Source organism: Pseudorasbora parva, chromosome 25 (assembly GCF_024679245.1).
Source record: "Pseudorasbora parva isolate DD20220531a chromosome 25, ASM2467924v1, whole genome shotgun sequence".
Classification (NCBI taxonomy): Eukaryota; Metazoa; Chordata; class Actinopteri; order Cypriniformes; family Gobionidae; genus Pseudorasbora; species Pseudorasbora parva.
The window spans coordinates 15434650-15461832 of record NC_090196.1 but is presented as its reverse complement, the minus strand read 5'-3'; the positions used below and the strand labels follow the sequence as shown (position 1 = coordinate 15461832).

Sequence of the window (27183 nt, the reverse complement as noted above, 5' to 3'; positions counted from 1 at the left end):
TGTGCACTTAATCTCTCTGACATGCGGTGACGATCAGATAGCATTATAGCTTAGCCCACCTTAAGCCCAGTTCATTCACTATGGTACCAAACAGAGATCAAGTTAGAAGCGACCAAACACCTCCATGTTTCCCCTATTTAATTACAGTTACACAAATAGTTGAACGACCTACACTCACCTAAAGGATTATAAGGAACACCATACTAATACTGTGTTTGATACCCTTTCGCCATTGATGCCATTGACGTGCCATTAATTCAACAAGGTGCTGAAAGCATTCTTTAGAAATGTTAGCCCATATTGATAGGATAGCATCTTGCAGTTGATGGAGATCTGGGGACTGTGGGGGGCCATTTTAGTACAGTGAACTCATTGTCATGTTCAAGAAACCAATTTGAAATGATTCGAGCTTTGTGACATGGTGCATAATCCTGCTGGAAGTAGCCATCAGAGGATGGGTACATGGTGGTCATAAAGGGATTGGCATGGTCAGAAACAATGCTCAGGTAGGTCGTGGCATTTAAACGATGCCCAATTGGCACTAAGGGGCCTAAAGTGTGCCAAGAAAACATCCCCCACACCATTACACCACCACCACCAGCCTGCACAGTGGTAACAAGGCATGATGGATCTATGTTCTCGTTCTGTTTATGCCAAATTCTGATTCTACCATCTGAATGTCTCAACAGAAATCGAGACTCATCAGACCAGGCAACATTTTTCCAGTCTTCAACTGTCCAATTTTGGTGATCTCATGCAAATTGTAGCCTCTTTTTCCTATTTGTAGTGGAGATGCGTGATACCCGGTGGGGTCTTCTGCTGTTGTAGCCCATCCGTCTCAAGGTTGTGCGCGTTGTGGCTTCACAAATGCTTTGCTGCGTACTTCGGTTGTAACGAGTGGTTATTTCAGTCAAAGTTGCTCTTCTATCAGCTTGAATCAGTCGGCCTATTCTCCTCTGACCTCTAGCATCAACAAGGCATTTTCGCCCACAGGACTGCCGCATACTGGATGTTTTTCCCTTTTCACACCATTCTTTGTAAACCCTAGAAATGGTTGTGCATGAAAATCCCAGTACCTGAGCAGATTGTGAAATACTCAGACAGACCCGTCTGGCACCAACAACAATGCCACGCTCAAAATTGCTTAAATCACCTTTCTTTCCCATTCTGACATTCAGTTTGGAGTTCAGGAGATTGTCTTAACTACGACCACACCCCTAAATGCATTGAAGCAACTGCCCTGTGACTGGTTTATTAGATAATTGCATTAATGAGAAATTAAACAGGTGTTCCTAATAATCCTTTAGGTGAGTGTAGTATGGTGACAAAATAAAACATGACGCTTTTCTAAGCGGATTAAAAAGGAGAACTATAATGTATGTATGGAATAACATAGTTTATTATGAAAAAGCAGTGAAGTATCCCTTTAAATATAAACTAAATATGGCTAAGTCACTTCGATGTGTCACACTTCTTGCTGCCAGCAGATGAATATTGGCATGTGGAAGTCTTCAGGTCAGGACTATTATTTATCAAACAATGTCACAAAAGCTTTGTGACTATAGCAACCTAAGTTTGGGACAGATCGGATATTGTATGCCTGTAAAGTTACAGTGCTGAAAGTTCAATGCAAATGGAGATATTGTCCTTTAAAGTTACGGCAGTTTATTGCCTACAAAAACAGCCGGTTTGGACTACAACAAGCTTCTTCCCGGGTTGTGACATCATAAACCCTTGCTAGTCACCGCAGATGTGACTTCTGCCCGTAACGGTAAGGGGCGTGGCGTTTCCGGACAACCTGTGCTTGGCACTTCAGCCAATAAAAATACATCAAACTACATTTGGCCATCTAACCAATCTAAGACCACTTAACACATAAAAGCCTTTTTGAACATAAAAGTCTTCAGTTCAGCTTTAAACTGGTCCAGGCTCTGTACTGCTCTCAGCTCACTGGGAAGGCAGTTCCAAAGCCGCACATCACATTATCACATAGCATTATGACAGGACCTCGGTGTTCAGTGAAATATGGTGGGTAATTTGCAGGGGAATTTTTACTTTACAAATTACAGACATGGCCGATTCGCACGGGATTAAGATCACGGACATTCTCTGCAATTATTACAAATCACCAGAGGTCCCTAGATAATACTAGTCCCGTGCGAATAGGGCTTATGAGAGTAAAAAACACATAGACATACGAATCCATATCAAACCCTGTGGCTTGTGGTGACTACTACGCCAGAGAAGGTCATAAAATTGGACGAGATAAAAGTTCTATATACAGATTCCTCATTAGTGCCTGTGCGCGGTCGAATGAGGAATCTATGTAAATATACATCTATGATCGCGCCGTGTTTTTGACCTTCTCCTGCGGAAGTAATGGTGTTGGAAATACTAGATGAGATTCGTCTGATATTAGGTAAAAAAATAACACAAATACTGTTCAGTTTCTCGCAGAAACCAATCGTTTTGTGTCTTAAGACATCAATGTGTCGCCACGAGCCACAGGGTTTAATATGGATTTGTACTTCTATGTTTTTTTTAACTCTCATATTGTCTCTCATAGAAAACACCCAAATGACATGCATTATCCGAGCAACGGTTGGAGTACAATTTTTTATTTGTGTTCTACTGAAGAAACAAACACACCTACATCTTGGGGGTAAGCAGTTAAACATAACATTTTATTTTTTGGGTGAACTTACCCTTTTTCGCCATGACACAGGAAGCTGTTGTGAGTCAGGCATAAAATGTCTGATCTCCCTTCAAATTTCACGTTTAATAAGAGTCCTGGCCTTAACACATCTACATGGCAGATTTTGATCTCCTAGCAAGGCCAGTTGGTCTCCTCGCCTCACTTGCTGAGAAGAGTCCAGAACTCGTCTAAAACCAGCCAATAGACCAACCTGGCCCTTTTGGGAGACCAGCTAAAACCAGCAAATCCAGATTTGACTGGTTTATGATGTTTTTCAGGGTAGGCTGAGGTCTTAGGTTTTCTATTGCATATTTATGAGCATTGCATTTAGTGTGTTAGAATTCACAATCATATTTACAAGAGGAATGGAGGATTTGTTTACGTGGGGTTATGTTTAACCTGTATTCCAGGCTGAGGAGGAAGATGAATTAGTCAGTGTACCATTACCCCATCATGTGGTCTCTCTAGGGAGTTCCCCCTTCTTCTCATCTTCCTACCACTGATAGACATGGTAAACAACACATGGATAAACATCCCGAATGATATGTCTTTAAATCCTATTAATCTTCTTTTGTCATAGTTCCTACTCGCTTTGCAAGTGATGCTGTGTACAGTTTTAGTGCTGTATTTGTAAAGAAATGGACATGAAAAGGCCCAAACTGTTTAAAACATATGAAATTATTAATTTAAGGAAACATTTTCTTGTGGTGACATATGCTAAATGACATTATGTTTATTTTTACACATTTCGCAACCAATTCAAAGTGAATGTCCAGTGAGTGTGCGAAGAGTGCGTTCGATGTCTTTGTCGTACATATAATGGAAATTCGATCAAAGTCCGGGGAGTGGCGTTAACTCTTTCCCTGCCAAACAAGGAATGTTCTGTTATTTGTGAGAAAAAACAGAAGCAGCTCTTCTGTTTACACTCAGACGCTAACCTCAACCGACAAAGAAGATTTCCACGTCAAAGAAAGAAGGCGGAGTCTCAGAGCCACACCTACCTATTACATTATCACCATGGTCCAATGGTGGTTCGATGGTGTTTACCAGCCAGAGCAAACTGTTTCAGAAATATCGCTTTGGCAAATCATTTCGAACTCCCGCAAAGAACATGTTTTGACCTGATTTTGTCCGAAATGTTGCACCAGTTCGTTCTTCAATTTCGCTTAAATTTTATCAGGGCCTATAGCATGGTAAAGGTTACATTTAGGTCAACTTAAAAAGTGAAGATGCCCCCAATGCATGTTTTTCTCCTCTAGTTTTCTTCTGCCAAATGACTGTTCTCCATACTTGGAAAGGGGGACTTGTTAATTGCCCTGTGATGCCATAGTGCCGTGAAGCTCTATGACAAAGTGAGTGTACCATCTGTAGCAGCTGCTAACTGCAGGCGAACGCCCTGGGAGCCTGCATGCTGCACTGACAAGCCCTGCGAACTCTGAAATGTGTGGGGTGCAGCAGGTCCAGCAGTCCCACAGGTTAAATTATTCAGCCCTTTAAACTTGGAGCAGTCTGCAAAAGACACCCTGAGGTAAAAAGCCTCTCAGAGTCTCACTCAAAACACTTGAAAGAGTTACATGTGTTCCAATTATGTTTGCCAACCGACAAAGAATAAGATGACTACCCTCATTTGTTGCTCTGACCTGTCAACTCTGGGCAGACTGATTACCATTAGGTATAGGTATAGGTACTTATTTACCTAAACAGTATGACTGTTAGATATTTAGTAGAACTTGCTAAGACTATTGCAATCTGACATACTTATATTTGGTATAAATCATGCCTGTGTGAACGATACCTCTAAAAGTGTGGCTTGTTGAGAGGAGCTGCGAAATAACGTTTCTAAACGATTCAACCTAACATTTTCGTAAGGGGTAAAAAAAAAAAAAAACATAGACTTCTATTGTATCCAAACATTTGTTTAAAATATCAGAGGAAGGTTTGGGTAGCCTGACAAGCTAGACCCACATCAAGATGTTTGGTCTGGAAACTCACCATTGACAGGGCTCAATCAGAGGGGCGGGATAAACGGTTGTCTTTCAAACTCCCTCTGCACGCAATTGGATAGCGCTACCACCAACCAGAGCAATGTTAAGCGGAGCTAGTTGACAGATTACATTTTCGCAGTATCCGGTCTGCAAAACTCCGAACACATCTTCCCTTTTTAAGAATGACTTCAGTGCCGTTCTTTGATCTTTTCTCAGAGAAAATCTCAACTCCAAGTCTTCCAGAGTCGCGGTCAAAGCTGATTCGAAAGACCACCGTTCGCCAGCTTCTGTGTTTACTAGTAGCACGCAAGTGCAACTCTGCCATCATTATGTTAAGCCCCACCCAATGACTCTATACACGATGTGATTGGCCAGACCAGAGTTTGGTTTTTACAGCTCAGAAGTGTATTGAGAGCTGCTAGACGACAGCGGCAGATTAGATTTGCTGCTGCTAGGGTGTGTCTAGATTTATAGGCTAAGGTTTGGGCTCTTTTGAAAAGAAAAGCTTAGTGACTTAGGCAACACCCTAACTAACAATGTCCTAAAAACGATCAGCATCCTCGCAACCACAAAACATATTAGCATCCTCCTAGCAACCATTACACTAGAAGCTCTAGCTATGTCCAAAAGCCACCCACAGCACAATAGCAAACTCCTAGCAAAGCCCCAGTATCCACCCAAAACACATTACCACCCTCCTAGCAATGCCATAACAACAACCAAAACATTAGCAACCCCCATTAATACCCTAGCAACCTCTAAGAACACACTAGCAAACTCCTAGAAATGCACCAGTATCCACCCAAAAACATTAGCACTCTCCTAGCAACTCCCTAGCAATGCCTTATCAACCACCAAAACATTAGTGTCCCCTAGCAATACTCTAGCAAACACAATCAGATTATCAATCCTCTAATGGTCTAGCAACCACCAACACCCTAGCAACTCTGTAGCAATGCCCTATCAAACACACACACACACACACACACACACACACACACACACACACACACACACACACACACACACACACACACACACACACACACACACACTAGCACCCTCTACCAATGCCCTAGCTACCTCTAAGAACGCACTAGCAAACTGCTAGCAATGCCATCAACCACTTACACTCTAGCAACTCCCTAGCAATGCCCTATCAACCCCCGACGCACTTGCACCCCATACCGATGCCTTAGACACCTCTAAGAACACACTAGCAAACTCCTAGATATGCCCCAGTATCCACCCAAAACACATTAACACCCTCTACCAATGCCCTAGCTACCTCCAAAAACACACTAGCAAACTCCCAACAATGCCCTACCAACTACAGCCACCCTACCAACTCCCTAGCAATTCTCTATCAACCCCCAACGCACTTGCACCCCATACCGATGCCTTAGACACCTCTAAGAACACACTAGCAAACTCCTAGCAATGCCCCAGTATCCACTCAAAACTTATTAACACTCTCCTAGCAACTCCCTAACAACAACCAAAACATTAACAAACTCCTATCAATTCCCTATCAACCACCAACACACTAGTACACCATAGCAATGCTCAAGCAAACACAAATCACAATATTAATCCCCTATTAATGTTCAAGTAACCATCAACACTCTAGCCATTCCCTAGCAATGCTCTATCAGCCTCGAAGAACACACTAGCAAACTCTAATGCCTGGTTCAGACTACATGATATTAGCCCGAATTTGGCACGATCTGTTTGACGTAAGGTGTCGTAGGGATTCGTAAACGATAATGGACGTCGGGACGCAAGAATCGATCGTTTTATCTTGTATAGTGTGTCATAGTATACGACAACCGAATCCGCGTCTGCGATAGTTCACGACGTCACGACAGAAAGACTAGCATGTTTAATTTTTTTGCGGTCCTTCACGACGGGTTCTGTCACGTGTGACGCTGACCAACCGGAGCACAGACAGTTTTTGTACACAGCTTTCAAACACGGCGAAATGCATGAGAGATGAAGGAGCGGCTAACTTTAGATGGAATTATACAATGGAGGAAAGGTTCGTGGAGTTGTGGCAACAGTATTCCTGCCTGTATGATGTGTCATCGACGGACTACCACAACCAAATAAGAAAAATGCTGGCGAACAGTAGCGGAAGCCCTTCAGGAACCCGGGGAGTAACGTTACTGGAATGTAAGCTTAATAGATGTTTTACAAATACGTTGTGGTGGCAAGCTTTTACTTCTGGCTAATAACTAAATATTTAATATAAAAAGAACTTCTTTGGAGGATTGACAGGCCATAATGTCCTCTTCCAGCAAGTCAGGAACATGTCCTTTGTTGGGTTTTCTTTTTATTTTTGCACTTTTCTAAACATAAAACAGCCAAAACACGCTGCTTCAGACATCGTTTGTTTACGCACTTGTTTCTTAAAGTTGATGACATCACGCACGCTGTGACAACAAGCGATGATTCGTCGAGTAGCAGCGTGTAGTCTGACATGTTTCTAGTCCAGGACACGACAAGATTTTAGGAGTAAAAATCGCATAATCTGACACAGTAACTATCGTAACAGACAAAAATATCTTGTAGTCTAAACCAGGCATTAGGAATGCCCTATCATCCACCAACACACTATCACCCCCTAGCAACTACTAAAAACACCCTAACTCCCCCTAGCAACCACAACCACACTATCAATCCCCTAGCAATGGCCTATCAACCACCAACACACTAGCACCACCTAATGCCTTAGCAACCTATCAGATCACACTTGCAAACTCAATGCCCTAGCAACTAATCCAAACATATTAAGACCCCTGGATCAATGCCCTAGAAACCACCAATAGCCTATCAATTCCCCAGCAATGCCCCATCAACCACCAACACACTAGCAACAACAGCAACCTCTCAGAACACCACCAAACCGATAGCAATGCTCTAGCAACGGCCCAAAACACATTATTACGACAATAGGTTAAAATAATATGATACAAAATACCGTTTTGCAATATAAATTTAAGCTTTTTTACAGCTTAAAATAACAAGAAGCAGATAAATCTGGAAGCCTTGTACAGTCAGTTTACAACTGTCAATGCCCGCGCTAACATTAAAAAATACGGTGGATAGCAATTCCCTAAAATGATCAGAAAACTTTGTAACTGCATAGCAACATCTTAGCAATCACTAGGCTAGTTTTGTGCTGACATTTTACACTGACATTTCCTCAGGTGTTAATATTATGCAAAAACATCTCAAATGGTTTCTGCAGACGAATACCTTCGCATTTCTGTCAAACAGACAATTAAAGTCTGACATGTTACTTTAACATTTTTGGATTTCGAGAGCATAAGATGACACAAAGTGAAGGAGAAAATAAGATCCACAAGGATGTGAAAAGGATCTGGAAGGAAAGTCCCAAATGGCCGACAGCCGGATTCTGTTTGATTTCATAAATAATTTGAGTCATCAGGGACACACATTGTTTTAGGCTTAAACATGTTGTTTACTGATGCCACATGTTTGAGGGACAGACACCGCTGTTGGTACACAATAAAAGCCCTTCAGGATTTGGAGAGAATGAGAATCTCACCCTAGGCTCCGATGCTTGGCAAAGATATAAAAGACTTCTGGGAGCGCTGGCTGTACATCACTGTGTCTATGCAGTGATTATGTGTGTGTGTGTGTGTGTGTGTCTAAAATGGTGTTAGTCCAGAATACCTAGAGGTGCTTTTGGTCCCAGTTGAATGATCTGCATCGCCTCAGAGCGCCATCTTAGATGCATTAATGAGACGCGCCTCATCAAATGATGTGGGAAATTAATCAATTCTTCAAATATGTCTCCGTCCCTGCTCACCCACACCTGTTCACCCTCTGCATTGCTGCCTAGGACATTCAATTGTTTAAGCACTTGATTCAAATAAATAAATATCTGGTTTAGATTTAGTTCAAATTTTAAGTCAGTGATACATTGTTCGTTTTAAGAACATTTTTATTTCTTTATTCTTGAAATTATGCCATTGAGTTTGACATTATGACACTTTTGAGTTTATCCACTTTCAACCACTTCCAGAGGTAGTCGAAAATGCATTCGACCAGATTGCTTTCGTAGGGTAGACGTGATTGAATGTGTCCGAACTGCACCAAAAGACCATCTACTCTTTGCCTACTGACCTAACACGTAAACATTATGGGAAGCACCCTAGCCAGATGGGATTTAAACTTTGTCGGCTGAAGACCCACGATTGGTTTTGTGACGACTCATTGGCGAGTAGTACTTGATTTTGTCCAGCAGGGGTCTCTTGGTAAATGTTGTGTGTGTTTTCAGGTTGAGTGCTATGACACAGGTGTGGAGAATTGACGGTGATTGACCATGCTGCTTATAAGAAGTTTGAGAGTTGACAAGAAAAGAGATGGTGTGCTGGGACAAAAGGCTGGGAGCGTGATCTCTGCGGTCCTGGTAGCTTGGACATCCTGTTGGCTCTCTCATTCCTCTCCAGTCAAGGCTTGATGTGTTTTTGTAATTGGTGTTATTTTAATCCTTACTTGTCGTTATGTTTGTCTTTTTGATTAAACACTTATTATTTTGCAAATTGGATTATGTGTATGGCCTCTCCATTCATGTTGCTTCTCCGCGAATCAAGGGGTTGTAACAGTTTGAAGACGAAAAATGTAAAAGCGCAATGTTCACTCACCGTTCCTGATTTCTAACACACACTCGCCACGTTTGGTGTGGTCTTTCAGCAATCAAAAGCTGCTGCTTTCTGTATATTTTGTTTTTACATAAGCTTATTTTGTACATTAGATTGAAATATCTAAAAAAAAAAACTCATATATTTACCCGCCAATAGATCCTCCCCTTGATAAAATCAGGACAGAAGTGGTTGAAAGTGGACAAAAGAGACAGATTTAAACACTAGATGTAAAAAGTATGTGTTTCCCTTGTCCACTTATCTAATCTTAATATCAGGTGTAAACAGGGCCTATGACACTTTTTTACACATTGGGCTCTATCATACACCCAGCGCAATGTGACGCAAGGCACAACGCAAGTGTTTTTTGCTAGTTTCAGCTAGACGTAGTTCTCATTTTCACGTCCAGCGTCACGTTGTTTAAATAGCAAATGCACTCGCACCCATCTGTTCGTCCATTAGCGTGCTGGTCTGAAAACAAGGTGTGTTCAGACGCATTGTTGGCGTGTTGCTATTTTGAGGAACTGAAAATGACTGCACCATTGACCAGCAAAAACCTGGTCTGAAGTCAATAGCGCGGTATTTTATGTGTTTTTTAAAGGCCGCATTAGTAACACGCGCCTATAGGTGGGTGTACAACGTTCATACACTCTACTTATTACAGGGATAAGCAGCAGCACACAAATATTTTTAAATATTCTATCTGGAGAAGAGTTTTGTCTTTTTGCTCGCAAATTCTGCAATGTAAAGAGTGAATCTGCCATGGCATGAGCACAACTGGTTTTTAAAGGAAATGGGAGATGAGACTCTGATTGATTTATTGCACCCAAAACACACCCATGATTCATTAAAAGTCTAGGTACAACCCTTTTGACCGTTACCCCCCCCCCCCCCCCCCTCCCCTGTTAAACTAATAAGCCCTAAGTCTTGCATGTCCCACCTATAGTGGACGGCATATAATTTTTTTTTAATGTAACAATTTAACAGGCTAATTTATTCAATGTGCTGCTATATAAAACCACACATTACCTCTCATATAACTCTCCATGTGATTGGTTTATTCTGCTATGTTTGATCAGAAGTACATCTCCACATTAGAATCTGAGAGTCAGTGGAGAAAAGAGATGAAAGATTTTACTGTCTTTGCCAATGGCCAAAATCCCACTCCTGCTCTCTCAGTAGACTGAGGAACTATAGGAAAACAATAAACGTAATTCCATTTCCAACCGTATCCTTTGAGGCAATTGGCATAGAAAGAAAAAAGGAGACTTCATTTGGAAGTGCTAGTTTGAGTCAAGCATCAGCCTGCTGTCTCCGCATGTCTCATGTGAACTGATGCTAGTTTGCCGTGTTGTTCAGAAAAAAAAAGAGAAAAAAAGAAGAGCGATGCGAAACTGCAGGAAGCACTCAGCGCTCATCTCAAAGCATTTCAGTCAGTGTTACCAAAAATCATTGCATCAAGTTGCATTTTTTTTTAACATTTTTTGTCTACATAGTAAAGAGGCCCATTTCCGCTACAAAAAAAACATGCTTTGGTAAATCATAATTAGGACATAAAAAGTAATAATTATGAGGTAAAGAGTCAAAATTATCATATTTAAAAAATAAAAATAAATGTTAAAAAATAATAAAATAATAAAGTCAGAATTGTGAGTTTAAAGTCATAATAATGCAAACTATGCGATAAACTAATAAAACAATTAAACTTTTTATGTCATCATTTTGACCATTTTATCTCATTATTATATTTTATCAAAGCATGAATTGATGTGACTTGTGTCTTGAGTGGTGAGACACTGTTAGCGATTCAACTTGAAACGTTCCATTGTATTATATTCAGCACACATCATTGTATTTTACTGTTTCTCTTTCAGATCAACTACTATCATGGCTATCATAGTTCAGAAATTACTCTAAAATAATTCCAATGAACATTTGTAAACAGCGTTGCAAACTTAGGTGGTTGGGGCTGGTCAAGACAATCTCCTGAACTCCAAACTGAATGTCATAATGGGAAAGAAAGGTGATTTAAGCAATTTTGAGCGTGGCAGGGTTGTTGGTGCCAAAATGTTGCCTGGTCTGATGAGTCTTAATTTCTGGTGAGATATTCAGATGGTAAAGTCAGAATTTGGCGTAAACAGAATGAGAACATGGATCCATCATGCCTTGTTACCACTGTGCAGACTGGTGGTGGTGGTGTAATGGTGTGGGGGATGTTTTCTTGGCACACTTTAGGCCCCTTAGTGCCAATTTGGCATCGTTTAAATGCCACGACCTACCTGAGCATTGTTTCTGACCATGTCCATCCCTTTATGACCACCATGTACCCGTCCTCTGATGGCTACTTCCAGCAAGATAATGCACCATGTCACAAAGCTTGAATCATTTCAAGTTGGTTTCTTGAACATGACAATGAGTTCACTGTACTAAAATGGCCCCCACAGTCACCAGATCTCAACCCAATAGAGCATCTTTGGGCTGTGGTGGAATGGAAGCTTTGTCCCCTGGATGTGCATCCCAAAAATCTCCATCAACTGCAAGATGCTATCCTATCAATATCGGCCAACATTTCTAAAGAATGCTTTCAGCACCTTGTTGAATCAATGCCACGTAGAATTAAGGCAGTTCTGAAGGCGAAAGGGATCAAACACAGTATTAGTATGGTGTTCCTAATAATCCTTTAGGTGAGTATTTCAATTCATACATTTTAGTGTGTCAAAAATCAACATTGTTTTTAAATAGTGTGCATGTATGTGTATGTATGACGAAAGAGCGTCCAGTATCAAGTTGCCATGTATCTTACAGGAGCATCTCAGAGAAGTTATGTTTTTGTTTTTTAAATGTTCACTGATATTTTCTTGGGGGAAGCAAAAAAAAATATTTTATGGCACAGAATCTGATTTTAAAAAGTGCAACATGTTCCTGATCAACATCTCTGTTGATCCTAGAACAACATTCCAATCAATCAGATTTGAGGTTTAAATTTATCTTGACAGTTTATCTCAAGCTTATAACCAGGGTTATATGCTTCTATCAGTGTAAGCACCAATTATTTCCCTTGGATTTTAGGGATTAGTTATGAGTAGGTTACATTTAGGGGTATGTATATGGTTAGCATTCAATTTTCAGACAGGAATGTTGTTCCAGGATCAACAAAATACTATATGTTGACCCAGGAATGCGTCTAGCTCATAGACGGTAAAAAACTATGAATGCAGTGTCCGTGACGTCACCCATAGGATTCTGAAAACCAGGTTTGAAGCATAAAGTTGCCAGTCCCCATCGCGTTTACACCCGGATAACAGAAACTGGGTAAAGAGGCGGGACGTGGGTGGAGCTGAGGTGACGCGATGACTAACAGACAGCGGATAAATGGCTATCCACCTGTCATTTAAAGGGGGGGGTGAAATGCTGTTTCATGCATACTGAGCTTTTTACACTGTTAAAGACTTGGATTCCCATCCTAAACATAGACAAAGTTTCAAAAACTAATGTTGGACGTTTGATGGAGTATTTCTGTGTTAAAAATACTCCTTCCGGTTTCTCACAAGTTTCGGAGAGTTTTTTTCGAGTATGGGTCGACTTGACGTTAATAGACCGGAAGGTCCTTGTATGGGCCGTACGGGCTCTTCTCCCGGTAGGGTGTGCGCACGCGTGACTAGAGCGAGAGAGGAAATGCATGCCCATAAACACTCTCAGGTGCAGATCCAGTCGTCTGTGAACACTAATGTCGGTTATAGTCCGCGCCGCGCTCCACTTCATTCCTCCACTTTGACATTAAGCGACTTCAACGCTTCAGCACAGCAGTCCGGGAAGGCAGCGCTGCATTTGAACCGATTTGAACGCAGAAATGCTTCAGTCGCATCGCAAAGTGGATCTCCACACTCCAAGAAGTGTGTTTTTGACGGAGCTGTCCCAGCGATAAAGGTTCGGTCCTGCTTTGGAAGCAGCCGGTGAGTAAAACTGCTTCAAATGTCTCTGCTGTTGCTTATCGTCGCGTATGTAAACATCAGTAAACGACACGATCGCGTGCTTCGTCATTCAAATGCTCTAACGGACTTCATTGCTGTTCTATATATAACGTTACACTAGTCTGACGTGCAAAACCGTTTTGCTTGCTACTAAGGTTTGGTCGCATACAATAGTCCATAAACTGAATCATGTCCTCATAAACTGAGAGTAAAGACACAAATGTTGACAGGCCACTAAATACAGTACATACCACAGAGACAGACGTCCTACTGTTGCTGTTTCTATTTCAGCCTCCGAATTAGATTCTGGATCATATATCTATTAGCTGAGATTGATAGCAAGGGTTTCTCCATGCTTGAGGACGTCACCGCTTTGCGCATTCGTCATTCTTTAGCTCCGCCCACACGATACGCCTCCAGGCGTTCGGTTTTTTCCGGAAAGACTCGGTACAGCCCATATTTCTTTTACAAACATAATAAAACTAAAGACTTTTCGGAGATATAAAGGATGCAATACTACTCTATAGGTACACAAGATTGACATGAGATTGACTGAAACTGAGTGTTTCACCCCCCCTTTAAAGTGACCACACCCTTAATTATGCAGAAATGTAAGGCTTTATATAATGTAAACAAATGAGTAAATAAAAAAATTCACCCCCCTCACAGTTGTCATGAAGGCTAAAATTAGCCGTAGACCAAAACCATTGATCTCAGCTGTCAATCATGAGGTCACACCACCCATTTTTACAGCATCAAATAACTAACTAAAACTAAACTTATTTTAAAAAACTAACACTTGAAATGAAAGCATCATGATAAAAACTGATAAAAATGACATTAAATAACTTTGAGGAAAAAATATTTAAAGTGTAATTTGATTGTTTAGTTTGTTTCGCGTCCATTAGAAAACACGGAGGCGTGGACGCTTCAGTAATCTACAGGAGTGCTGCAGGCCTGTTCACTTCCTGTCTCCCGAGATACCTTTGCTGCGTCCCAATTCGCCTACTTATACTACATCCTAAAAGTGTGTACTCTTTTTGTGAAGAAAAAGTACATACATTTGAGTGTGTAGCAGAAAAGTATGCAAGCTTCGGGACATACTACTTCTTTACATCTTTAACAGACTCTGTTGCTTAGTTACTTGTATCCCATCACCGTTTAAACTGCCCTGTCAATCATCACACAGTTCAAATCCTCAACATTCAGTTTAATTTCCTACCGTATCGGAGATAAATTTAGCCGCTCGTTGATTTGCCATGTGTGGGTCTTTAATGCAGACTCTCCTCATGTGTTTGCAGTTTAAATATAATGATGCATTTAAAAGTTAATAGGCAAACGTGTCAGTGCAAAAGTTCACAATGCTGCTGCAGGTGAAATATAATGTGGATAGAACTGAATAAATATATTTTTGTCAGGTTAAAGGGATAGTTCACTTTGAAATTAAATGTTGATATGTTTTAGCTTACCTCATGGGCATCCGAGAAGTAGGAGTATTTGTTTCCCCAGTAATTTCACCTTTACTTTATTTTAGGTCAAACCGTTCTTGTCTGTGCCTCACATAATGCAGGTCTATGGTCACCACCTCAAAGAGCTTACACAGAGAAGTCCAAATTAAACAATCCCCCATCGTAAGTACACACTGATGGCCTAAGACACGAAACGAGCGGTTTGTGTGAGAAAACGAACAGTATTTATATCGTTTTTACCTCTTGTACACCACTACGTCCGACTGATCCGAGGGCGCGCGTGCGTGTTTCCTGTGGTGTACAAGAGGTAAAAACGATATAAATACTGTTCGTTTTCTCACACAAACCGCTCGTTTCGTGTCTTAGGCCATCACTGTGTACTTACGATGGGGGATTGTTTAATTTGGACTTCTCTGTGTATGCTCTTTGAGGTGGTGACCATAGACCTGCATTATGTGAGGCACAGACGAGAACGGTTTGACCTAAAATGATCAAAATTGAAACTACTGGGTAAACAAATACTCCTACATCTCGGATGCCCATGAGGTAAGCTAAAACATATCAAAATTTAATTTCAAAGTGAACTATCCCTTTAAATACTGATAATTGGTCACTCAAGCCCCTTTATCTAAACCTCTCTACTTAACCGTCGGACTCACACATCTGTCATGTTTGTAGTTTTTTAACGCTTTTTATCCGTCTTTGTAGTTCCAATCGAATCCTCGTCCAACTGGCAATGGGTTGTGGGCAATATCAGCCGTTAAGAGTGTGCACCAATCCGCACTTCGAATTCTGACCGGAAATAGTAGACCATCTGGGTATCTTTGGAATACTCTTTTCAGCATACTACGATTTGGGACATTCTAATTCTATTTTCGAATACTATTTAGTATGGATAGTATGCGAATTGGGACGCAGGACTTCCTCTGATTGAATTTCACTGCCTTTGATATCCCACAATCCTGTGCGTTCCATTCTGTGACAATGACAATATTCAAGATGGCGTCCTAAAGTTTTGGTTGGTGGTCAGTTTGTGTAAGCGTTGTGTTTTGAACTGCGAGAGACGCTACACTTTTTGGTAAGTTGAATACGGAAGGCGGTCCGGCGGTAGCTATTTTACTTAATAACATGTTGAATATAAATATTTTTCTTACAAAAACCCATCGATTCGCTTCAGAAGGCCTTTATTACCCCATTTATTATTATGGATGCCATTTTGTGTCTTATAATTTTGGTCTGCCATAAAATTGCCTGGAAGAGCCAGGACATTTTTTTTTTATAAAACTCAGATTGTATTCATCTGAAAGAAGAATGTCATATACACCTAAGATGATTGATTTTTGGCTGAACTATCCCTTTAACACACTGCTTAACTAGGAAGATGTATTGTTGGTCATGATCTAAGTCCCCAGTCATACTAACAAGAAACTATGTTTCTAACCACGGGTCGAGAGCTGTCAATCCAACCACACAAGTTTACGACATTGTTTGCGAATGTTTATTGGAACTAAGATTTCGGGAAACGCTGAATTATTAAACTATGTGGTAAAGATTGAACTTCAAGCATAGTTGGTTGCCAATGCTCTTAGGAAAGGCACCCCTAAACAAGAACTCTGATTTACTGACATATGACGGTAACATTATCGCCCCCTTGAGGTTTGTTACTGCCACATAAAAGCAAGATCACATTGCAATGCATTTGAAATATATATTTGCATACTTGCATAAAGTATAGATTTCCTGCGCTTGTAAATAACAGTGTGAATCAAGCTGCCCTCCTCATCCTCTCCACAATACACTTGAGTGAGTCAGCGTGGTGCCAATTAGTATGTTTGAGGCAAATATGCCCCTCCTCTTGTTTTGGATAAAAGCATATAGATGGTGTATATTACAGGGGACAAAAGATTGCTGAGTGTTTGTATGTAAATGTTTAATTAACCCGTGTCTTGATGATTGGGATGGTATAGAGCGCAGGTATTAATCCACTAATAGGACGAGCGACTGCAGAGAGAAGCGCGCACAGCATGACATATTAATTGGAAACAGTGTGATGTTTCACTTACATACATTAACATATCCAGTAATTCACAGCCTAGTAGGATATTTGTGTTTGTGCTTTCTCCAGCTATTTTGGGGATAATAATTCTTATGGCAGGTTGTGTCAATTTCTAAGCTCTATAATAAAAAATCTAATCATTTGTAAAATCACATTAAAAATCTAAACCTTTTTTTAATATTGAATGCACATGTAGACTATACCAAATATTTTTATTTGATTTGATTTATTTGTTTATATAAATAGGGACTTTTTGTCTGGAATCAAATCCGGAATCAAAAATATGATTCCAGAAACAAAATGCTGAAAAATATGCTTTGTACATTTGCATTTAAGGTTCCTGCTTCTCTCTCTCTCTCTCTCTCTCTCTCTCTCTCTCTCTCTCTCTCTCTCTCTCTCTCTCTCTCTCTCTCTCTCTCTCTCTCTAAAAACAAAACAAAAAACTTATAAAATTATAATAATTTGACAAATTATATATTATATTACTGTCAACCTGCTTACTTTTGGTTAACACTTAATATGATATAAATACATGTCTGCATATATCTACACAACTAAAAAACACAAATTACCGATTTTAATGATACTCCCAACCATTGCAATACAGATGAAAATGGTTATCTTTTTTATTTTATTTTAATAATATGAATTGATCATTTAAATATGCATGCAGCTCTGGTTTGTTTTAAATCAGTGCCTATATATTACAAATAAATCCATCCAATATTTATTTCTTAAATATACTTATAGGAACCCTGTAAGAGTCTTAATGCCTTCTGTAAATAGACCCATTTAGGACCATATATGTATTTAATGAGTTTTACATTATACTTTAATATTTACATAAATATAGGGATCTATAACTCTTGATCATGTTTGATAACCCACAGCTGAATTAATAAGCTTAAAATGAGGTAAGACATGCTTCCCTAAATCACAGCGCGCATGAAGAAGGGCACAGCGATTTCGTCTCTAAGGAGCATGTTGTTTTGCCTCCGAGGTACGAGTTGGGTTCAGCAAGTTTTTTGTTTTTTTTTAATCACCGTATGCATGCGTTTGGCGGAGATGGCAATTATTAGCACCAAAACCCGCCGTCCTATTCGCGTGTGACATGTTCCCCGGGGCAGTTGAGACAGAGAGGGGCACGCGGGGCAGCCTTTCCCGCCATGAAAGGCCTGACAGAGACTCGCCGGAAGAAAAATGTGGCAGATAGTTACCAAGCTTCCCTTTATTGAAAATAAACTGAACATGTTCGCATACTAAATTCCTGATTATTGTGAATTGATAAATGTGATAAATGTGTACAGGCTCTACAAGCCCGTTTTCTCCGACAAAACACTTTTCAAGGACCTCATGCTATTTAGTAGGCTTGCTACGTTGCGCATTCACTCCTAAACTTTGTTGTTTTAAATATTTGCCTCCTCATGCTAATAGACAAACACCCTTTGACATATCACACACAATGAAATCCTCATGAATATTTAATAGAATTAAATATAAAGACTCTGCGACTTGTTTCTGCTCTTGCGCTAGCTACTGTTTGCTCCCCTGCAGATAGCAACATAAAAGCTAACCTCAGCTAGTCACAGAAAACACTGCGCTTTGAGTCCGCTATTCTGAGCGGAGCGGAATAAAAACAGCTAGCGCTCGAAAACTTCATTTTAAAGTCAACACAGATATATAAAAGAAACTAAGATAAGTAGATTTGAAAATAAAACAAAGACAAAAAGCTAAACAAATTCCTCCCTTATTGAGTAAACATGTGTTGACAACACTTCGTCACCGTGGCTCTCGTTTCTCGCGCTTTTCAAGGTGGCCTATTTCGCCTGTTCTTAATGTCAACAACCTTATAAGTATTAAAAATGGTCTAATGATTATAAATTAGACAACGGGATCAATTATTCATACCTATCACGAACTCAGCCTTCCTAAACAATTATAGTTTTGTCGAACGACAGCGTGCAGAGCGCTTCCCGCTATTTTCTAAGCGCTCAGGGAGACAAGGTGACGTGGGAAGGCGCTGTTTGTGGGAGGAAGGATGAACCCTGAGGAGATTTTCAGGGAGAGAAATGATACGCTCTTTTCACAGCCGTCTCGGAAGTACGCGAGAGATCACATTGTCAAGTCTTTGCGTGTCTTCTTGCTTCTTTTGTTTTCTCCTCGCATTCAAAATAATCCCCCAAGCCTACAGCAATCATCGCAGCGCACGTCCGATTCAGACGGGAAGCGTCGAGGACGGGTGGGTCCCTGGTCCCGCGCACCGGGGGAAAGTGACAGCCTGTCTAATTGGGACTAATCAAGCAACTGGGCGCGTGCAGCGACTGTCGCGATCAGAAAAGAAGCGACATTGACCCACAGAAATAGGTACCGCCGTAGGCTGCGTTCATATAACAGCGCGGCTGCATATTAGATCCACCTGCCTTTGCTAGCGTCGCCTCATCTCTTTGGTCAATAACAAAAAGTAGAGAGAGAGAGAGAGACAGAGAGAGAGAGAGAGAGAGAGAGAGAGAGAGAGAGAGAGAGAGAGAGAGAGAGAGAGAGAGAGAGAGAGAGAGAGAGAGAGAGAGATGCAGTGAAAAGAGCCACGCTTGACAAATTTCCGACCGCACATTAAAAAGAAGCCGTGTTCTGAGGATAATGCTACATTATTCCTTTTTATTCTTTCACTCAGAGCTATTGCTTTGAATTACAGAGGAATCTTTGTTAAGAATAAGAAGGAGAGGAATCAAAAATTCATCAGAGAGAGTTCGCGATGGGCTGAGGAGAATGTATTTTTGTGCTGGAACCAACATTTGCGAAAGTTCCATCTCCTTAAGCAATTATTAGCGGTGATAGTTTGACATGCTCAAGAGTTGTCAACAACTGACTTTAAACAAAGTACAAAGCAGAAATAAACAGAGCCCAGGGCAAAATTAACTTGGGGACCAGCCGCTCTATGAATTATAAATGGCTATCCATTACTACAGCGAATGGTGATACCAGGAGGCCTCGTCAGTGCGGAATACAGTTGCGAAGAGTGTGAAACAAAGCAGGCGGAGAGAAAATGAACTAAACACTGTGTTTTGTGTGTTGTAAAGATAGCAAATTAATGACCCTTACAGAGTGGATGAACTTTTCATAACTGTGGCCCTCTGAAGAAGACACTGTATCCATTTATACACATTATAAATGTGTATTTAAACACAGAGATTTTTAAATTGATGCAGTTAAAATGTAGGCTACTTTATAACTACACTGTAAAAAAAAGATTTTTTTTTTGAGTTCATTGAAATTAAAAATTTGAGTTAATGCAATGAAGGAGATTGGTTTAATGAATAGAAACTCAAAATATGATGTCATCTGAACCACATTAATTATCTAAGTTAATTTGACGAACTAAAAACGTTTTGAATAAATCATGAAAATAATCTTTACAGTATACGTTAAATGCTTTATATTGCTGCACTCATTCAGCAAGTGCTATACCATGCCATTGTTAACATGTTAGTAAATTAGCATTTTCTGATTTAGCATGTTATAGCAAGCTAAGTTTATACTAATACAATTTTTCACATTGAGGTTACATTAAAATGTTAAGTTAAATGTATCAGTTAGTGTAATCAAACATTTCAAGTTAAGAATAATACAAATGTATAAGTACAACATAAAAATGCCAGTTCTGCTCACTTAAACTTTGAATTTCTTAACTTATTTTTTTTGAGTTTTGCCAAATAATTCAGGTTTACAGTGTATAAACACACTGAATTTTTTTACGTTTTTGTTTTTGTGTGAAATTGTTATCTTCCACTCATTCATACAGTGTATACACAACATTTACACTGGCCTCATGTGTTTCTAGTAAAAATGTTTTAATCTTCTTCATTAGCTGGTTGATTAAGAAAGGTTCCCACCTCTAGAGGTTTAGGATTTGTACTGTGAAAGAACACATACCTTCAGAGCATTTCACTTTCCTTCTAATCTCAGGATACAGCGGTGGCACACATATTGACCCCTGTCAACAAAGAACTGGGAGAAGACTCGGCCCCAGAGGTGGATCTGTTGAAAAATGAAAGCCAAAGCGGTCAACATTGATAAAAGCTCTCAGCCAATTCAATTCGACAAGGGACCTGTGACTGCAGGACATCTGTGAGAGGGCAAACGACTTGATTGGCACCAGGTATAGAACCTAAATTCCCAGTTTTCCGTCCCCGCAGAACTCCACCAAAGGCATTTTTAGGCCGACCAACCATATCCTGAGACATCTCATTAATGGGAGAAAGAGATTCAGGAACTAAAGAAAATGTAGCAGGTACTCCCAGCTGGCATGTAGCAGGAGGCTTTTTACATAATTTAAAAGTGAAACTTTCATATCAGACATTTTCAATTCAAAAGTGTACGGATTTATTCGGCCCGATTGTCTGTGGAGAATGAAAACCCATCCCTGATGAAAAGCCAGATCTTTCTTTGCTACACCTCTGCAAACTTCAAAAAGGCTGTAAATACAGTCGGTACAAAAACACTTGAGAGAGAGAGAGAGAGAGAGAGAGAGAGAGAGAGAGAGAGAGAGAGAGAAAGAGAGAGAGAAAAAAAAACTTTTGACTTCATTTGAAGTAAACCCAACATTTGCTCTCAAAGTAATAAAGGATCAACAACCTACTGCTACGATCGACGGCTCTCGGTAATTACTGTATGCTTCCGCGCTCGTATAATCGCATTACGATGTGTTAACCAATATATTTATTTATCATTATTCTGTTTAGATTCCCATCTAAAAACACAACCCACCTTCAAAAGTAGCTGTGATGCTTCGCTGTAGCCTAGCATATTTGAGGTGACTTGAAATAGCGTCATGCAAATGGCACGCGCTTAAACAACAAACCCTAAAGGTGTTGTTTTGGAAGTAGAAAATATATATATCTGCAGTTTGTTTTGAATTAAAAGTCGCTGCAAAAATAAACAGCAGAAGTAAACAGCATTAACGACAGTACAACGGTGTCCTACAACGTATTTCTGCACAGAATTATTTATGTATGCGACACGAACGACTCGATGCCTTTGACAGTGATTAGAGGCTTAAAATATGTCTCAAAAAGAAAGAGACAGGCCAGGACAATGGTCAAAACAGTAAGTCGCATACGACTGAGCGTCTTTGTAGACACCTAATAGTCCGTTATGCCTCCAAGACACGAAGATGGAAGGTTTGAAGACCAAAAGGCACGCATGTGTTTTGCATATGCATTGCGATGGGGCCGGTGCGGGTAAGGAGGGGCCCGAGCATGAGTGACGGCCGTCATCTTACAGTCATTTTGTTCATAATTAAAATGAACACTTTGTTCTATTATCCATGAGAGACCATCAATGAGTTAACAGACTACCTCTACCACCCTTTCTTTGGTCAAATCTGTCAAACGCCTCTCCACACTTGAAGGGATGCTAACTCTACAACGACTCCACATCAGGTAATTACCACTACATACTTCACACCGGCTTTGGGCAGCTCCCTGAAGTATTTGCATTTTTATGTATAATTGGCCCCAAACATGGCAGTTTGATGCCATGAGGACTTCAGAGGAGGACCACGGGAGGGACAGATGGTGAAACGTCATAGCGAAATGCAGCGTTCCTCATTCATCTGCGCTTCGCTTGTGCATGAAAGCATACGATGCTGTCGCGGAGCTCTTTTTGATTGATTATTCAAAACAAAACTCCGCAGCACGAAGCCCAGCGTTGAGCCACTGAGAAGTACTCACATAGCAAAGGAGTGCAGGGGTCTGAGGAGCTTCTTTTTTTTTGAAGAGCTGAGTAGCCAACGGCGAGCGTATCCTCATGCTTTTAGATCCCGTTTTAATCTTTCTTTTAATGATCTGCTTCCTATCCTAGAGTTAAGTTCTTCATATGCCAAGTTCTTGCCTTTACGGAGTGCTTTGAAATGAAATGTAAGCATATATTTATTTTTATAGTTTAAAGGACTCAAGGCCTTGGCAGAAATACACATTTCTGCACTGGAACTAATAAGCATCGTGACACTTGAGCACTAGCCAGAGAGGCTGCGACTAGACTCACTATTTCAGTTTTGGTATTGCTTTCTTAACCTTGCTTTTCTTAACCACCTTCTTCAAATACAACTACAAAAATATTGGACTGACAAACACTTAGCCCCGCCCTAATGTAGACATTTCAAAACAAGTAGGTCTAGGCCTTAATAGTTGTGCATTTACCCTTGTGAGGAAATATTTCCCAGTTACATTTTGTGATTGAATGGTTTTTAGTCAGCTGTAAATGCTCTGCAGCATCTCCAGCTTTGAGTGCTTGAGAGTGCTTCGTCAACGTTTTTCTTTTTTTCTTCTTCAAATGATACGCATTGTTTGCTCTGATACGGAGCATCCACGGAGGTGTTACTAGTATCTCAATTCACAAATTATTTCTGTATTCTGTATATAAAAATGTATTATTATCCTTGTGGTTGTCATCTTTTGACATTGTGCAAGTGATGAGCGCTGCGTTTTACCCAAAGTTGAATATTCAGTCGGCGACCAGTAAGAAATGCCTAACGCTCAGCGCTTCTTAACGCTCCTGGGGGGTTAAAAACATGGCACTTCCATTGAAAACAATTGGAAAGATATGTTAGCCTCAGGAGAAAATAACGCTTTGGTGGACACAGGGCCTTAGGGTCCAGTTGGACTTTTTTGGACATCTCAATGATTCTTTTGAAATGAAAACTATTTGTTCAGATTCGGTTACTGACTTGATCAGTTACCTTTTCTGTAAGTTCATAGTCAGAGGGTGAACCAACTCCATCAATTGTGAGGCTAGTCTCAGCCTCAGATGTCACGCCCACAGACCATTAGCTGAACTTCTGCTGCATATGGTACACTTTTCTGGAAACACTTCAGGAGTTTCAGAGTCGTTTCATCTGATTGGTTGAAATCTACATGTCTGTGAGATGTGGGTGAAACAAAACAAACTGTGATTGGTTGCATTACATGTCAGTCAAATGTCCTCTTAAGGCAACCCTTGGCCAATGAAACTTTCCTTCTGCCGTCAATCTAGGCCAAGGAAATTAAAAACACATACATTTCCATTAAATAATTTTAAGTTATGTGTTGCAACAACCTATGAATCCCATCATAAGCGTGCCATGCCCTATAATTTTTTTGTTAAAGCAACTATCATAAACCACTATTAATCTTAACAGAAAAGCAAGCAAACTACACTCACCTAAAGGATTATAGGAACACCATACTAATACTGTGTTTGACCCCCATTCGCCTTCAGAACTGCCTTAATTCTACGTGGCATTGATTCAACAAGGTGCTGAAAGCATTCTTTAGAAATGTTGGCCCATATTGATAGGATAGCATCTTGTAGTTGATGGCAATTTGTGGGATGCACATCCAGGGCATGAAGCTCCCGTTCCACCACATCCCAAAGATGCTCTATTGGGTTGAGATCTGGTGACTGTGGGGGCCATTTTACAGTGAACTCATTGTCATGTTCAAGAAACCAATTTGAAATGATTTGAGCTTTGTGACATGGTGCATTATCCTGCTGGAAGTAGCCATCAGAGGATTGGTACATGGTGGTCATAAAGGGATGGACATGGTCAGAAACAATGCACAGGTAGGCCGTAGCATACAGCAACACATATTCATTCTATATAAAATACTTTTTTAGCAGTCATGAAATAATTACTTATTCAAAATAAGTACAAAGAGTATGCGATTGGATGCAGCCATTATTACGGTAATAGATGGCGAAGTTGTATTATACTTTCACATCGGCTCAACTTGTAAAAAACAATCAAAACAATCCAAATTATGTTTTATTATCCTTAATTAAATTGGTGCGACTCCAAACTTACTTGAACATTCCAGAAGAAAAAGTTTACATTGTTTCCCTAAACATGAAATGACAACAAAGCAGATCTATAAATAAATAAATTAGTTCATCCCATGTTTCTCCAAGTTGTGAACTGACTCACACTCAGAAATGTCCAAACAACATGCTGTCTTTTGTTCATTTCATTCCAAATTTTACACTCCAATGAAAATGACCAATGAAATGCCATAATTTAATTTCACTCAAACTAAACAACTAGTGAATTAAGTGGTGAATAACTAGTGATTCACCAAGAACTGTATACATAAAAGAAAGACATTCTTTCTTTTTCCGCAGACACCCATATGGTAATTTGATCATACACTGCTCAACTTCTCCAGCACAAGAATGAAATATTTATACTTATTCATAATTGGAGAAATAAAAAAGAATAAAAAAAGACAATCAAAAATCAAGGTGAACAGTATCACCGTCATTAATATCAGCCACATTTTTAAAGTCTGGATATCAAAGCATTTCTTCTTGATTTCCCAGTGTCCCATACATGCCCACGGAATTCTGGTCCTCTTAAAATATGTTTATAATGAAGGAGGAGGCTGTCTAACGTTATTAGCATGCTTGGCCTTTTTATCCCATCTGCCCCCTTAGGCTCCAAGTACACCTGATTTGATTTCTCTCTATCGCTCTCTCTCTCTCTCACTCCTATTGCCAGCAATACTTCAAAAACGAACCCTTCAAAAAAGGGTGGAACAGTTAGCATATTCCAAAATAATAGAACAGATCTTAGTGTAGGCCATGATTAAACATGGGGATCAGAGTATAGAGTGAAATAAAAATTTTAAAATGTCCATGTCTTGGATCCGAGGTGTCATTAGCTTTGTTACAAATGATCAAGATGAGAGAGAACTAAATGAGATTCACTACTACAAGAGTGCTGATAATAAGCCAAAGATTGCATATTCCAGAAACTGCTAATGACTAATTGCATTCACACAAAGTTCATACTATCACATATTAGCTTTATATTTCTTATTAACTGTTACATTACATATACTATTATCTTTATATACAATACCATTAAAAAGTTTGGGGTCAATACAGTTTTGTTTTTAACCAGCAAGTAAATTAAATTGTTTAAAAGTGACAGTAAAGACATTTATAATGTTTACAAAAGATTGCTATTTTATTAAATACAGTTATTTTTTCAGTTTTATCAAAGAATCCTAAAAGAAGAATGTTTCCATAAAAATATGATTTTATATTATTATTATTATTTATTATTATTACTGTTTTCAACATAATAAATATAATAATAATTAAAGTTTCTTGAGTAACAAGTCAGCATATTAGATTTGTGAAGGATCATGTGACACTGAAGGCTGGAGTAATGATGGTGAAAATGTAGCTTTGTTAAAAGAAATACACTATTGCCAAAAGTATTGAGACATCCCTCCAAATCATCGAAGGTGTTCCAATCACTTCTATGGTCACAGGTGTATAAAATCAAGCACCTAGGCAGGCAGACTGCTTCTACAAACATTTGTGAATAAACGGGTCGCTCTTTTAGGAGCTCAGTGAATTCAAGCGTGGTACCGTGAAAGGTTGCCACCTGTGCAAAAAGTCAATTTGTGAAATTTCCTCACAACTAAATTTTCCACGGTCAACTCTTAGTGTAATTATAACAAAATGGAAGCAATAGGGAACAACAGCAACAGCAAGGTGCTGCGTTATCACAGAGCGGGGTCAGCGCATGCTGAGGCGCACAGTGTGCAAAAATCACCAACTACAGTCAATAGCTACAGACTTCCAAACTTTGTGTGGCCTTCAGATTAGCTCAAGAACAGTGTGTAGAGACTTGCTGCATCCAAACCTGCATAACCAAGTGCAATGCAAAGCGTTGGATGCAGTGGTGTAAAGCATGCCGCCACTCGGCTCTAGAGCAGCGGAGATGTGTTCTCTGGAGGGCCGAATCACGCTTCTCTGTCTAGCAATCTGATGGACGAGTCTGGGTTTTGGCGGTTGTTAGGAGAACGGTACTTGCCTGATTGCATTGTGCCAAGTGTAAAGTTTGGTCTTTACACAAGCCTTCTCAGAAGAGTTGAAGCTGTAATAGCTGCAAAGGGTAAACTCTACGGATTAAGAATGGGATGTCATTTAAGTTCATGTGCATTTAAAGGCAGATGTCCAAAAACTTTTGGCAATATAGTGTATATTCAAATAGAATGCATTTATCTTAAATGGTATAATATATCATTATTATTTTTACCGTATTTTTAATTAAATAAATGCGGTGAGCATAAGAGACTTTAGAAGTATAGAATGATCTCTACTGACGATGTCATCTATGTGCACTTACTACTTTATTGAGTTTAGGTGCAAAAGTGAATGTGTCTAGAGAGGTAGAAAACCTCAGGCGTTTGTGAACATGTTTTTTGTCTTCTTTTTGTGTGGGTATATCATGCTGCATGTTATTATTTACAAAGAGTGTTAATTAACATCCCTTTTAAATTCCCTGTTGT

The 27183-nt window shown here is 39.8% G+C and overlaps 2 long non-coding RNA genes across 2 annotated transcripts in view; one reads left to right on the top strand and one right to left on the bottom strand.

The window, feature by feature from the left end:
* Positions 1-9261, top strand: part of LOC137064339 (uncharacterized) — an 80073-nt gene extending 70812 nt beyond the window's left edge. The window contains exon 3 of the long non-coding RNA XR_010901537.1: positions 8987-9261. This is a non-coding gene — a long non-coding RNA (uncharacterized lncRNA). The remainder of the gene's footprint in view (positions 1-8986) is intronic.
* The window catches only part of LOC137064341 (uncharacterized), a 64008-nt gene that overhangs the window by 18968 nt on the left and 17857 nt on the right, over positions 1-27183 (bottom strand). The window contains exon 2 of the long non-coding RNA XR_010901538.1: positions 20777-20881. This is a non-coding gene — a long non-coding RNA (uncharacterized lncRNA). The remainder of the gene's footprint in view (positions 1-20776; positions 20882-27183) is intronic.